At 40.5% G+C, this 13,388-nt stretch overlaps 1 protein-coding gene and 1 non-coding gene across 7 annotated transcripts in view; both read left to right on the top strand.

Annotated features, from left to right (window-relative positions):
- The window catches only part of CTNND2 (catenin delta 2), a 924,887-nt gene that overhangs the window by 822,793 nt on the left and 88,706 nt on the right, over positions 1-13,388 (top strand). The gene's annotated exons all lie outside the window — the stretch shown is intronic.
- Positions 11,924-12,105, top strand: LOC128325504 (U2 spliceosomal RNA). Its single transcript, XR_008307496.1, has one exon. It is a non-coding gene; the product is annotated as a U2 spliceosomal RNA (small nuclear RNA).

Below are 13,388 nucleotides of genomic sequence, written 5' to 3'. Positions count from 1 at the left end.
TAGTCAATGCAGTCTAGAGTTTAATTTGAGTCAATATCTATTGCTTTTCTGTTGCCGTGTTCACTGTCAAGCTCCATATAACATGGCACAGTGCTAGGAATCCTTGAGCGGGTGCCAGGGGGGTGCAGACAACAGGCTCCTCCTAAAGGATCTCCAGGATTAAAACTTATTTTTTTAGTCTGGCCTTCCAGGGTTTTTTTTAATGGTTTTAACTGTTTTAAACTGTATTTGAATTGTTTAGATTTTATGTAGTTTTAGGTTTGACTCTTAAATGATTATATTTTGTTTTGGTTTTGTAAACCACCCAAAGCTGTTGGATGGGGTGGTATACAAAATTTTAACCCCTCTCTGCCTGGCCACTAGGTAGAATTAAAATTTGAATCAAAACAGCACTCGTTGAGAACAATCATAGGGACCTAAAAACTGACTCAGTGCAGCTAATCCTTCCTCCCTTTGCATGAGATAAGCAGTTTCATCGGACAGTAATTAACTATAACACTCTTCATTCATACATTCCTTCTCCACTTTCCCCAGGAAATATATGGATTTAAAACTAAAGAAATAAACTATATACAAGAAGTCAGACTTAAAATGTCCACAGTATCCATGGACTTCAAAGGCATCTACTTCCCAGAGCCTAAGTGGCTTATTTCATTCATGTTCCAAGCCACTTCAGTCTTGGCTGGGGGAGATGGGATATAAATGAATTCTCAGACTGACTAGCCGGCCTCCTTTGCTTGCTGCTAATTTTTACAGGCTACTAGTGGTGCAGCAGGGAAATGACTTGATTATCAAGCCAGAGGTTACCTGTTCAAATCCCCGCTGGTATGTTTCCCAGACTAAACACCTATATCGGGCAGCAGTGATACAGGAAGATGCTGAAAGGCATCATCTCAAACTGCACCAGAGATGGCAATGGTAAAGCCCTCCTGTATTCAACCAAGGACAACCACAGGGCTCTGTGGTTGCCAGGAGCCAAAACCGACTCAACGGCACACTTTAGCTTTACTTGTGCTATCAACTTTTATTGGAAAGTAGCATAGCTGAGTACATAGGAACATAGGAAGCTGCCATATACTGGCCATTGGTCTATCTAGATCAGTATTGTCTACACAGACTGGCAGCGGTTTCTCCAAGGTTGCAGGCAGGAATCTCTCTCAGCCCTGTCTTGGAGATGGCAGGGAGGGAAACTGGAACCTTCTGCTCTTCCCACAGCTGCTCCATCCCCTGAGGGGAATATCTTACAGTGTTCATACTTCTAGTCTCCCATTCATATGCAACAACGGTGGACCCTGCTTAGCTAGAGGGCCAAGTCATGCTCACTACCATAAGACCAGCTCTTCTAGTCCTCCAGAGCTCCTGGCTGATAAGCTGCTTCTGGTCCTGTTTCTGTTTGCTAACCATTTGTAGATGTTGGCTTCAGACCTCTAGTTGCGAGGAATCCATTCTGTAACTTCTTAAGTGTTCCTGGCACAGCAGGTAAATTTTGTTAAAGACCAAGAAGGTCTTAACACATGCTGGTCATTTTTACTGTGCACATTTAACAGCACCTCACAAGAAGTTATTACTTTGCTTACCTACCTTTAAATATTTGCATTTCATAAAACTTACAGCCAGGGTATTAAAATATATTTAAAAGAGAATCTGGTAATTAACATATATAGAAAGCTTAGAGCTGACTTTTCTTCTTTTGTTTCAAGCAAGTGGTTTCACAGGAAGTGGTTGTAAGAGGATATTAATATGATTGTTCTTTCTTCTCTCCCTTGGTATCTGAACAATAAGGATTCTATAGAAAAGGAAAATCATGTGACGGGAAGATACTTAAGATGTAAACCTATATATTGATTAGTATAAATTACCATAAAAACTAGGTGTTCCTTGGATTACAATACTTGTTTTCTCATATAAACTAAGGTACTAGAAATATGCTATGGCTTGAAGGGTTAAAGATACTTCTGTTTTCAGTTATCTCTGTTTTTGCCTAATTGGGAACTTTTGTTCCTTCATTTATTTCAGTTGGATAAGCCACTGATCTCAATAAAAAGGCAGCAAGGCATCCTTTCTCTAAGGACCTTTGCATGCTAATTTATTTTATAATTGTAAATCACTTTTCCATAAGCTTAAGGTGCTAAACAACAAAGCAACAAAATGATAATAAAATCCACCAGAACAATGACAAGTAAAAATAAACCAAACTCCCAAAGAACAGCAACAGAACAAAACTAATCCTCCCAAGATATCCTGAGTTAGAGGTTGCTGCAACAATTGAATAGTTACTGAGTTGTTGTTTTTTAATCTGAAAAAGGCTATTGCCTATGAAACCTTGCTCTGTCCTCTTGCTCTTGTTTGAAGACCTGAGATCTTGCAATATGACACAGGGAGCAGATAGTCTCTTTGGTATAGTTGGCCACGGGCAACCTATTAGATGAAAGTTTGTTTTGCTATGGATTTACTCTCCCATGTACTCCTTACAAGATACTTTCTAATAGGACATTTTTGGTTGGCTCACCCAACATGTTCTTCATTCATGATGACTGAGGCATCAAATGGTGACTTGCATGTGGATGAACCAGCACAGAGGTTCATTAATTATTTGAAATTGAGAGCACTGAGGAACCCTTATAAATTGTCTGATTCAAGACCAAATGACTGAATTCAGTGTCACTTTCCTTCCAGAAAGGACTATTTCTGGACTATAGAAACCTGAATACAATTGCCATCTCAAAAGGCATAATATATTGAAACAGAAACACACCACTAAATGGCAAAGCAATTTTTCATCTGGAAATTAAATAATTCAGCAGTTGTCTTAAACTGCTAGATTTACGTAAATCACCCTTGAAAAATCCAGTTTGCATAGCATCATTATATTAAGGGATAAACATACAGAACCTGAAGATTCATTACAGTTCCTTATTGGTTGCACATCAGGAATTTAAGGAGAAAGATTTAATTCACCTCAGATATAGAATAATTTCTTGAAATAGATAACACTGGAAGTCATTTGTCAAGTGACAAAATAGAATATGCAGTATATCATTCTGTAAAAGCACATGCTTTGTCTTTGAAATATGTGCAATGAATGAGCCGTGTGGATTAGTTGTGAAAGCTGCGACAGTATAAATTGTTTCAGATTACTCTCTCTTCTGACACTTTCAACCTATGGCAATCCATCCATAACATTGGTGGATTGGGTGATGGGAACAGGAGAGCCCTCTAAGTGGTAATGTCAGTCAGCCATCAGTAGAATGTAATGTGTGGGGGGAAATAAGATATTTTTTGTTTCAATTAAGAAGAAATTTGGAGGATAAGAAGGAAAGGTGGGCTATGTAGACTATTCAGTCAGAGTTTTCAGAGGTGTTAGGAGATGAAATAGGATTGTAAGACAAGGGAGAGATACAGGTCAAACAAGGGATTTTCAGGGCTATTTGTCATTGTAAGTATCTGATTCTTCATGAAGGCTCAATCCCTTTATGTCACTGGATATTAAAACAGGATTTTGTATTAATAGATTAGGCAGTAATAAAATAATTTTTTAATCCAGTCATGAATGCACAAAATTTTGTAAATTTGCTTGGAAGTAATGAGACTTTGTGTATATATAATTTCACATAGAGGATCAGAAACACTGATTGACATTTAACGTAGATGGTGTAGAAATGACCCCACTACTGTGGAACTCTAAATCACCTGACTCCCTGCTGCACAAGAGAGCAGTATCAGTACTGCTGACTGTTGTGCAATCACACATTGTGCACTACTTCCATGGGGAATAAAGAAAGTAGTGCACATGATGCAATCACACAAGTCAGCAGTACCAGGACTGCCCTTTTGCATGGCAGTGTTGCCGGATGTCAGCTACTGTCTTTAGCTTTTTAATGCCAGACAAAATTTACAATGGGGAAAGGGTAATTTTCTAGAAATAATTTTTTTTTAAGTGCATGTTTATTTTCCCCCAGATACAGCATGTACATCCAATACCAATTATGCAGGCATTTGGGGGGTTTTTTAGGCTGGGGCGGGGGGAGGTCTCACGGTTCACCATGTAAAATATTGCTCTTCAGTAGATAACCATAAAAATTAATAAATAATAATGAATGTTTATAAGATTTATTTGCTGGAAGACATTAATCATGAATTTTCCTTTTTGTTGTAGTAGTTGTTATTCAACTCAGTATTTGTATATTTTCCCCTCTCTTATTTTGCTAAGAGACTTCCTGGATTGATTTGATTAGCAGCTTTTAAAACAAGAATCTGTCCATAATAATATATATTAAAATCCTAATATGCTTTCTTGATAGTATGTTGATTTTAAAAATGTGGTGATGTTACCTCACTGCTTTTTGCCGAAGCAAATTGAAATGAATTGGCTCTACAGGTTCCATGGACTGTAATACCAAAGTATTTATTTGTGAATAAGACCCCCTTTACATGTACTTAAACCAGTGTGGTTGCCTCCAAGCGAGTCAAGTATCACTACATGTGATAAACATAAGAAACACTTACATGAACCCAAACCAGTATGAGAACAACCATGGAAGTAATGGCGACCATGTTGGTCAAGATACATGTCAGGGGAATCCCATGTTTAAATAATAGAGATCTCATCCCAATTATGACTTGATTGATTGATTGGTTGGTTGGTTGAGCGCCATCAAGTCGGTGTCGACTCTTAGCGACCACATTGATACATTCTCTCCAGGATGATCTGTCTTCAACATGGCCTTTAAGGTCTATCAGTGGTGCATTCATTGCTGTCATAATCGAGTCCATCCACCTTGTTGCTGGTCGTCCTCTTCTTCTCTTTCCTTCAACTTTCCCCAGCATTATAGACTTCTCAATGGAGCTGTTTCTTCACATAATGTGTCTGAAGTATGTTGAGCCTGGTCATTTGTGCCTCAAGTGAAAATTCTGGATTGATTTGTTCTGTGATCCATTTGTTTGTTTTCCTGGCTGTCCATGGTATCCTCAAAAGTCTTCTCCAACACCAAAGTTCAAAAGCATCAATGCTTTTTCTATCTTGCTTCTTCAAAGTCCAGCTTTCACATCCATAGAGTGTCATGGGGAAAACCAAGGTCTGAACGATTCTAATCTTTGTAGGTGTAGACACATCATAGCATCTAAATATATTTTCCAAAGCCTTCATTGCAACCCTACCAAGTGCTAGTCTGCAGCGTATTTCTTGACTGCTGGAGCCTTTACTGTTGATGGTCGATTCTAAAAGGCAGAAGCTATCCACCACTTCAATGTCTTCATTATCAATTCTGAGGCTGGCTGCTGTACCTGTTGTCATTAGTTTAGTCTTCTTTACATTTAATTGTAGTCCCATTTTTCACTGTGCTCCTTGACTTTCGCTCCTAGAGCTTGCAGATCTTCTGCATGCACAGCAATCAGAGTGGTGTCACCAGCATAGCACAGGTTATTGATGTTTCTTCCTCCAACTTTAAAACCACGCTCATCTTCTTCCAATCCAGCTTCTCTGAGTATAAGTTCAGCATATAAGTTGAATAAAAAAGGAGAAAGTATACAGCCTTTGTCTTACTCCAATCTGGAACCACTCTGTTTTTCCATATTCTGTTTGGACTGTGGCTTCCTGTCCTGTGTATAGGTTTCTCATGAGAACAATGAGATGTTCTGGGATGCCCATTTTCCTAAGGATATTCCACAACTTGACATGGTCGACACAATCGAAGGCTTTTCTGTAGTCAATAAATCACATATTGACTTCTTTCTGGTATTCTTTAGTTTTCTCAATTATCCGGCATTTCCTTTTCCACATGGAGCTCTAAACTGCGTTGAATGATCCTGAGCATTATTTTGCTAGCATGTGAAATTAAGGATATTGTACAATGGTTTGTGCAATCTGGTGAGTCTCCTTTCTTTGGTATGGGTATGTAGACTGACCTCTTTCAATCTGTTGGCCATCATGTTGTTATCCAAATTTGCTGGCATAGTTTGGTTAGAGCCTTGACTGTTTCTTCTTCTGTTTGTTTGTTTGTTTGTTAGCCTGCCATATTTCTGTAGCTATTCCATCAATTCCTGTAGCCTTCCGACTTGGTAATGACTGGAGTGCTGATCTAACTTCATCTTCGCGTACTAGAGGTTCATGCAAGTAGGGAATATCTTCTAGAGTATCTTGGATGTTGCATCAATGCTGTGCAGATTTTCAGTATACTCCTCCCATCTCTGTTTGATGACTTACTTGTTACTATGTTGTTTTAAACTGAATGATGTTCCATCATAAAGGCTTTAGGTAACATTCTTAGTGAACCAGAAGGAGTAATCAAATATTGGCTTTATAGTCCAGCTCCAAAGCTCACTATGGCAGCACATAAATGCCAACTCAGCATCATAAAACCTGACACTAACGAAGCATTGCTGCAATATTAAGTCCATATTACAAGCAAATTCACCAACACCCAGGTTCAGAACCATGGTACCAGTCATAGCACTTTTTATTTGCCTGAGCCTCCCTGTGAATAGTAGATTTGGTCTATCTTCTTTTCTGTTTTATATTGTTTTATCTGTTGCTGAACTGGCTAGTTTTGTGAGTGGCATTATCATGTTATATTGTCTGAGCTGTTTTAGTTTTGTTTGTTGTTTTATCTTTGTGATTTGATTTTGTTGTCTCATCTTGTGAGCCTCTTTGAAAGCTATCTGAAAAACAGGTTATAAATGTTGCAAATTAAATAAATAAATTGCCAGTTTTTCTAGGAGAGACTTCTTATTCTCACAATTAAAAAGTACACACTTTGAGAAAAAGTCAAGCAACTATTTCCCCAATCCAGCAAGGGCAATATACTCTTGGGGGCAGCTTCTGTACACTGAAGCAAGAGGAGGTGTCCACAGTAAGAAAACTGAGCAGAAAAAGAAAGCACTTTGCAGCTGACTGCTCACTCACCTATCCCTGAGTCCCAGTACCATCACTTGGGAAAGAAAACACTTCTCTGTGCTTCTGTGCTCCTGTTGGGAAATGAAGCACCCACAGCTAGTTGCCTAAGATGGCAGGAGGTTGAGCCATTTCGCTCTTAAGTAAAAGGACTGAAGCGATTCAGCCTCCTGCCAACTTAGGCAACTAGTATGGAAGCTTCATTTCCCAACAGAATCACGGGGTCAGGGGAGACAGCAACAGCGGAGGCCCCAGGGCATGTTCAGAGGGGACATGATAGAGCCACCTTGCTGAAGCTAAGCAAGTCTAGGAGCCCTTTCCCACAATCGGTGAGAAAGGGCTTGAGGTAGAGCGGGGAGGAAGCCTTGAAAAGCTTACAATGGCATCGTAAAGCATCATCTCCCTGCAGAGCATGATTGTTGATGTTCTGGGCACGGAGATCACGCACCCAGATGTGCAGCTGCCTTCTCCGGCAGCGCGGAGGGTCAGGGTGCTGGGATGCATCGCCCTGCCTCCCAGAAGTCCCATAATGCACTGCGGTGCATTGGGATTCCCCCAATGCTGACCAGGAGCCCCACAGTCTCCCAGCCTTGGCTGGAAGCAGATGGGGCTGGCAGACAATAAAGAACATGGGTCTAAGGGAGCACTAGCTCCCCTAACCCCAATTAAGAGGGTGGTGGTTTGGCAGGTTTGCCACCAAGGCTCCGCCGAGACCGGATGCAATCCCAGCAGTTCTCCTACATGGTTCTAACGCATGGGCTTGGCTTTGTTAGCCCAGTTTTGCCTGCACGTGAGAACAGCCTCTAGGTCTGTTTAGTGTCTATTTGTGTGACCACTTCAGAACCCCATGTGTGCTACCTTAAGATCCACCATGGAAGCAATGCTCAATATATAGGCAATACATAAACAAAATGGAGCATCCAGTTACTGTAGCATACTGGGTCAGTATCAGGGGTTGGCATGGTTGGGCAAATGACAGGGGTCAGAAGGGCTCACTGCCGATCCCGGAGACCAGACCACCTCTCTGCCCATAGCCTTTGTTGAGTGATTCTCACAGGGCCTACCCTGGTAGGAGGGAGACCATGGAAGGCAGTCTGCTAAGGGCCCTGTAATCTGCTTCTTAGTGTGCATTCATGTGTACCTTACCAAGATGTAGCCTGCCTTCATGGTTGTATGTTAGTGCTGAATTTGGGCACAGGAGTACCAGATTCAATTCCTGCCTAGCCATATAGTCAAATGGAATACCCTGGGCAAATCACAATGTCATTTTAGCCTACCACACGCACTATAACGAGATGAAGATATTTGTTTCACTAAAGCTACAGTTCTTTATAGCACTTTAAAATGGAATTTGTTATTAATATGACCCTGAGTACATTTAAGGTTGTGTGTTTTTTTAAAATCATCTGGTTTAACACCTTGCAGCCCCTTTATATTGAATGACATTCTGCATCAATGTAAACTGTAGGCCAGAACAGCCACAGTTCTTATTTTAAGTGATCTATGATTCAAAGTGCCCCATCTTGGACTATAATAAGATCAAATGTGTTGTTGAGCCCCCGTGTATAACCCTTCTATAGGTATTAAGTCTCCCAGTGTTAAGGCTATTATCCTCTGTTATACAGAGCTGCAGAGGGGGGAACTCTCAGCCTCTCTTGTGAGTCACTAACAATCCTAAGTACAAAGTACATCTCGAGAAAAGCCTTTTGAGATGATGATTCTAAGGATGGATTTGGGTACTTTATCCAGTGTAGTAAAATGGTTTGTGCTGCTGTGGGACTGAATATGTATTTGCCTTATACCAAAGAGCTCAGCTTCTTCTTAGGGATATTGAAATTCCTCTTATTCACTTTTTCTCCTGTTTAAGCATCTTTCATTTGCTGAGAAATTTCCGATAAGCTATCCTCAGCTTACAGAAACTTCAAAACCAAGGGGGGAAATGCTGAGAGAGAGAGAGAGCAGCATCTGAAGTTCACACTTCAAACGAAGGAAAAAATGATTAAGAATTGGAGATTAGATTGGTTTTTTACCTGTTCCCCATTACAATTGGGCCTTTCCTCTTCTGTCTTATTGTGAAATAACTTACTTAATATGTTATGATATGACATTAAAGTATATTTTATAAGTAACTATTATCCAAGTAGATATCCATTAGGAGTGCCCAGAGTTCATTATAGAAGGGTACATATAAAAGTTTGGAAAGATTTTTTTGTAGCATTTCATAGCCGCTTGTCTGTTCACCATTCAATATCATCTACACACTTGGCTATCTCACTGTTCAACTGTGACTCCAGTTTGTTTGTACGTTAAATTGCACTGATCTCAGTACAGATCCTTGGGATACCCTACTGCTTGCTTTCCTCCACTGTGAAACTGTCCATTTATTTATACACTCTGCTCAGAGTTGACCTCCTAATGAAGTGGCATGAGGCAACATATTATGGGGGGTGGGGGTTAGCTGCCACCACAACTTCACCCTTCCTGCTTCCACCACATGGCAGCAGTGCAAAGTGCTGCTCCGAATCCTCAGTGCACTGGATTTGAAGAGAAGAAAGGGAATGGAGTGGAAGAGGAGAGTACTGGGGAAGTGCTCTAAGACTTCAGCCCTCCCGCTACTGTTGGACTGCAACTCCCATAATTCTTAGCCACTGTGGTCAGTAGTCTGGGATGATGGGAGTTGTAGTCCAGCAGCAGCTGGAGGGCTAAAGTTGTACAACCCTATTCTAAGAGTGGCTCATCACACTGTCACCAAGGATTATCAAGGTGAGGGCATTTCATGCTCTGCCTCCTGAATGTCTTGAGCAGATTCTTGAGCTTCTGCTTCCTGAAGCATAACTTATTTTGTAAGTGTGAAGTTCACATAGGAGTGAGGGTGAGGAACTTTGTCAAAAGGTTTTCAAAAGTCCAAGTTTATGGGTGTCAACTGGATTACCCCATCTGCATCCTTATGGGCATTTTTAGAGAGTTCTAAAAGGTTGGGCATGACTCTTTATAGAAGCCATGCTGTCTTTTCTTTTAGCTTCAGTGATGTGCAGTGTGTTAAACTAGATTATTCCTCAAAACAACACAACCTTCAGTGTACTCAGGGCTGACCTCAAACCAGTTATAGTACTTCACTCCCTCTTTCACTTCCCTCCAGATTCAAGCCAGAAATGGCTGAGAACTTTTGACTCAATCTTTTTGTAGCTTTTGTTTGTATGTATGTAATACATACCCACTGCACCTTCCGTAGGCCCACACTGAACACATATACAAGCAGAAGTCTTGGGCTGTATGAAGTTTCTGGCTCAGACTTAGATTTCTCAAACCTCTTTTCAAGGGAACCAAAGCCCTGTTCCTGTCTGTGGGCTCACCCTATCCACTCACAGTAGTCTAAGGAAGAAGGAAATAGGACTCTTTGGGGCCTTATCAGATTCCTGCATGTAGAAGCACTGTACCTGTGCTAGGACTGAATGGAGCCCTAAAATGTCAGGCAGCCAAGTAATATAAAACTGTGACATGGTCCCTGTGCACAGTTGTTTTTCCACCAAAGGCAGATTAATCATGCTAATGGCTCCATACAGAATTTCCATTGAAGCCAATTAGGAAATGTGTGATCACTATACCATGGCCTTATCTTTCCCCCCACTCTTAAGGAACTTAGTTTAAAAAGATATTACTGCACCGAGATTTGCTTTTATCAGTTGCTATTTTAATCAATTGGTGAATTTAAAATCAATTTTTATTAAACTGATCTTTTAATTTTTTTAGATGTTTCTTCCTCTATAAACTGGGAGCCTATACATTATTAAAACTTTGTTTTTAAATAGGAGGAGGCTTGTATCTCCTACTGTAACATTAGGGTTGCCAGTTTATTCAAATAAGATGCCTGTCAGAACATACTAGTAATGTATGTCATCAAATGAAAACATTCAGCATTCAGGAAAAATAACAAAGATAAAGCTAAAATTAATGAATAACAGACAGTTGGAACTGCACTGTTCATTGATGTGAAAGTGAAGATTCTTCAGCTGCTTGAACCTGGTTTCCAAGATGGAAATGTTTCAGAAAAATTAGCCTTAGCTAGCAGGTTTTCCCTTATTGACTCTTTCCATGAAAATGGCTGCTATGAACTATATTTTTAAAAGAAGATTGCACAAGATTGATAATTGGGTTCTTAAGCATGTCACAAAATTTATTTTAACAAATTAGCTTAATACAAGAGATCCTGTGCTGACCTTTTTTAATGCAAAATTGGGAATCTTGGGGGGCTGGTAAATGGCTTAAATCAGGACTGAATGTGTATTTATTTGTTTATTTATCATATTTTTATAATGCCTTATCTGTACATTTTTAGGCAGTTAACAAAATTTAAAACACAATATAAATAACAACAGTTGAAATTTCACAAAGCAAAGTAAAAACAATCTCGTAAGATAAAAACAAATTAAACAGTTTAAAATCAATTTCAGTTAAAAGCCTGAGAAAACAGGTGTGTCTTGAGGGTCTTCCTAAAAGCAAACAGAGAAGGAGATGCTCTTATTTTTATAAGGAGCATATTCCAAAGCCCTGGGGCAGCCACAAAGAAGGCCCAGTCCCAAGTCGCCACCTATACTGTCCCTTATCTTCTGTGGGCTTCCAACTGAAACTGCTGTGGGCTAACATGATGCCATGTGCGCACCAATGCAGTGTGCAGACCTCAGTGCCGATCAGCTTTTTCAGCTGCTGCAAGAATAGTTTTTGGAGCCGCGCCAGGCAAAAAGCTGACCCGCAGAGATTTCTGCATGAGGTGCTTTCAGCATACACACATCCAGATCAGCACATCACAGCATGGCTGGAAATTGGCCATGGATTGATTGGCGCCTGCTGCTGCCTAGTACCAAGAGGGTCATGAGATAATAGGCCCTCAGAGGCATTTTTATAGAACCTAACATAGATTAAAGCTTCTCTGTGCGTCTCTTGTATACTTCAGGGACTGCATTTAGTTTTGATGAAAAGGTAGAAACTGGTCAATGCAATATGATGTTCAGTGGTACTTGTGTGGACATGATGACAGCCACAGTCATTTAAGATCAAGTGTAGTACCTGTTCTTATCAGCATAATATCTGATATGTCCTTCATCTGAGGAATGTATATTAACTGGATTTTTAGAGCTGGGATGTGAAGTGAGAGCTTGCTTCATTCCCTCCAAGCATCAACCCAGTATTGCAGTGTCTTAGGGAGGAGAGCTGGTCTTGTGGTAGCAAGCATGAATTTCCCTTTTGCTAAGAAGGGTCTGCCCTGGTTTGCATTTGGGAGACTCCATGTGTGAGCACTGTAAGATATTCCCCTCAGGGAAGAGCACTTGCATGCAGAAGGTCCCAAGCTCCCTCCCTGGCATCTCCAAGATAGGGCTGAGAGACACTCCTGCCCGCAAACTTGGAGAAGCCGCTGCCAGTCCGTGAAGACAATACTGAGCTAGATGGACCAAAGGTCTGACTCGGTAGAAGGCAGCTTCTTATGTTCCTGACTTGCACCAGAACAAAGTGCTAAAAAGATGTATTGTGGCTAAGTGTTTCTAAATGCTATGATACTAAGAAAACTTGCTTGGAATTGTCCAATTAATGCAATTGAATTTACTTCCAAGTATGCGTACCTACAATTGCAGGATGGTTGTTTTAGCTTTGTGATTGTATATGCATGATCTCCCACCAATATTTATTATCCAGACCTTTTGTTACTGTGGTGTTGGAATAGGTAGTACTTATCAAATCTAAAACATATCAACCCAGTCTTTCAGACAGTTCAGCATATCTAGTCATATTCTTGGAGAGGTTTACCTGATGAACCTGTGTTAACTGGGTAAAGAGGCACTTAGTGGTAGTTCTCTTATGTTTAGCACGGCAAAGCAACTGACCTATTTAGTCCATTGTAGTGCTGAATAACAAGCAAAAGGTTGCCAGTTCGAATCCCCGCTGGTACTATATCAGGCAGCAGTAATACAGGAAGATGCTGAAAGGCATCATCTCATACTGCGTGGGAGGAAGCAATGGTAAACCCCTCCTCTATTCTGCCAAAGAGAACCACAGGGCTCTGTGGGCGCCCGGAGTCAAAATCGACTCGATGGCACACTTTACCTTTACCTTTATTGCTGAAAGGCATCGTCTCATACTGCATGGGAGGAGACAGTGGTAAACCCCTCCTTTATTCTACCAAAGCCAACCACAGGGCTCTGTGGTTGCCAGGAGTCGACACCGACTCCTTTATCTTTAAGTAGCTCTTGCTGGTGTTTTGCTTTGTTTCCTTTTAGATTGTAAGCCCTCTTGGGGCAGGGAAACATTTTCTCTTTTGCTATATGAACCACTTTGTGGAATGTTTTTGTTGAAAAATGGTATATAAATATTCATCATGACTGACAATCAACCTTTGTGATATTCAACCAGTCATTTGGATCAATTCTCTATTAACAAATTCTCTATTAAACCTTTTTGCCAAATATTGCTGACAGAATGAGAATAAACCATTCAGATAAGGCCCGAC

This window comes from Hemicordylus capensis, chromosome 4 (genome assembly GCF_027244095.1).
Source record: "Hemicordylus capensis ecotype Gifberg chromosome 4, rHemCap1.1.pri, whole genome shotgun sequence".
NCBI lineage: Eukaryota > Metazoa > Chordata > Lepidosauria > Squamata > Cordylidae > Hemicordylus > Hemicordylus capensis.
Note: the sequence above shows the minus strand (reverse complement) of the source record. Positions and strands in the feature narration are given on the sequence as shown.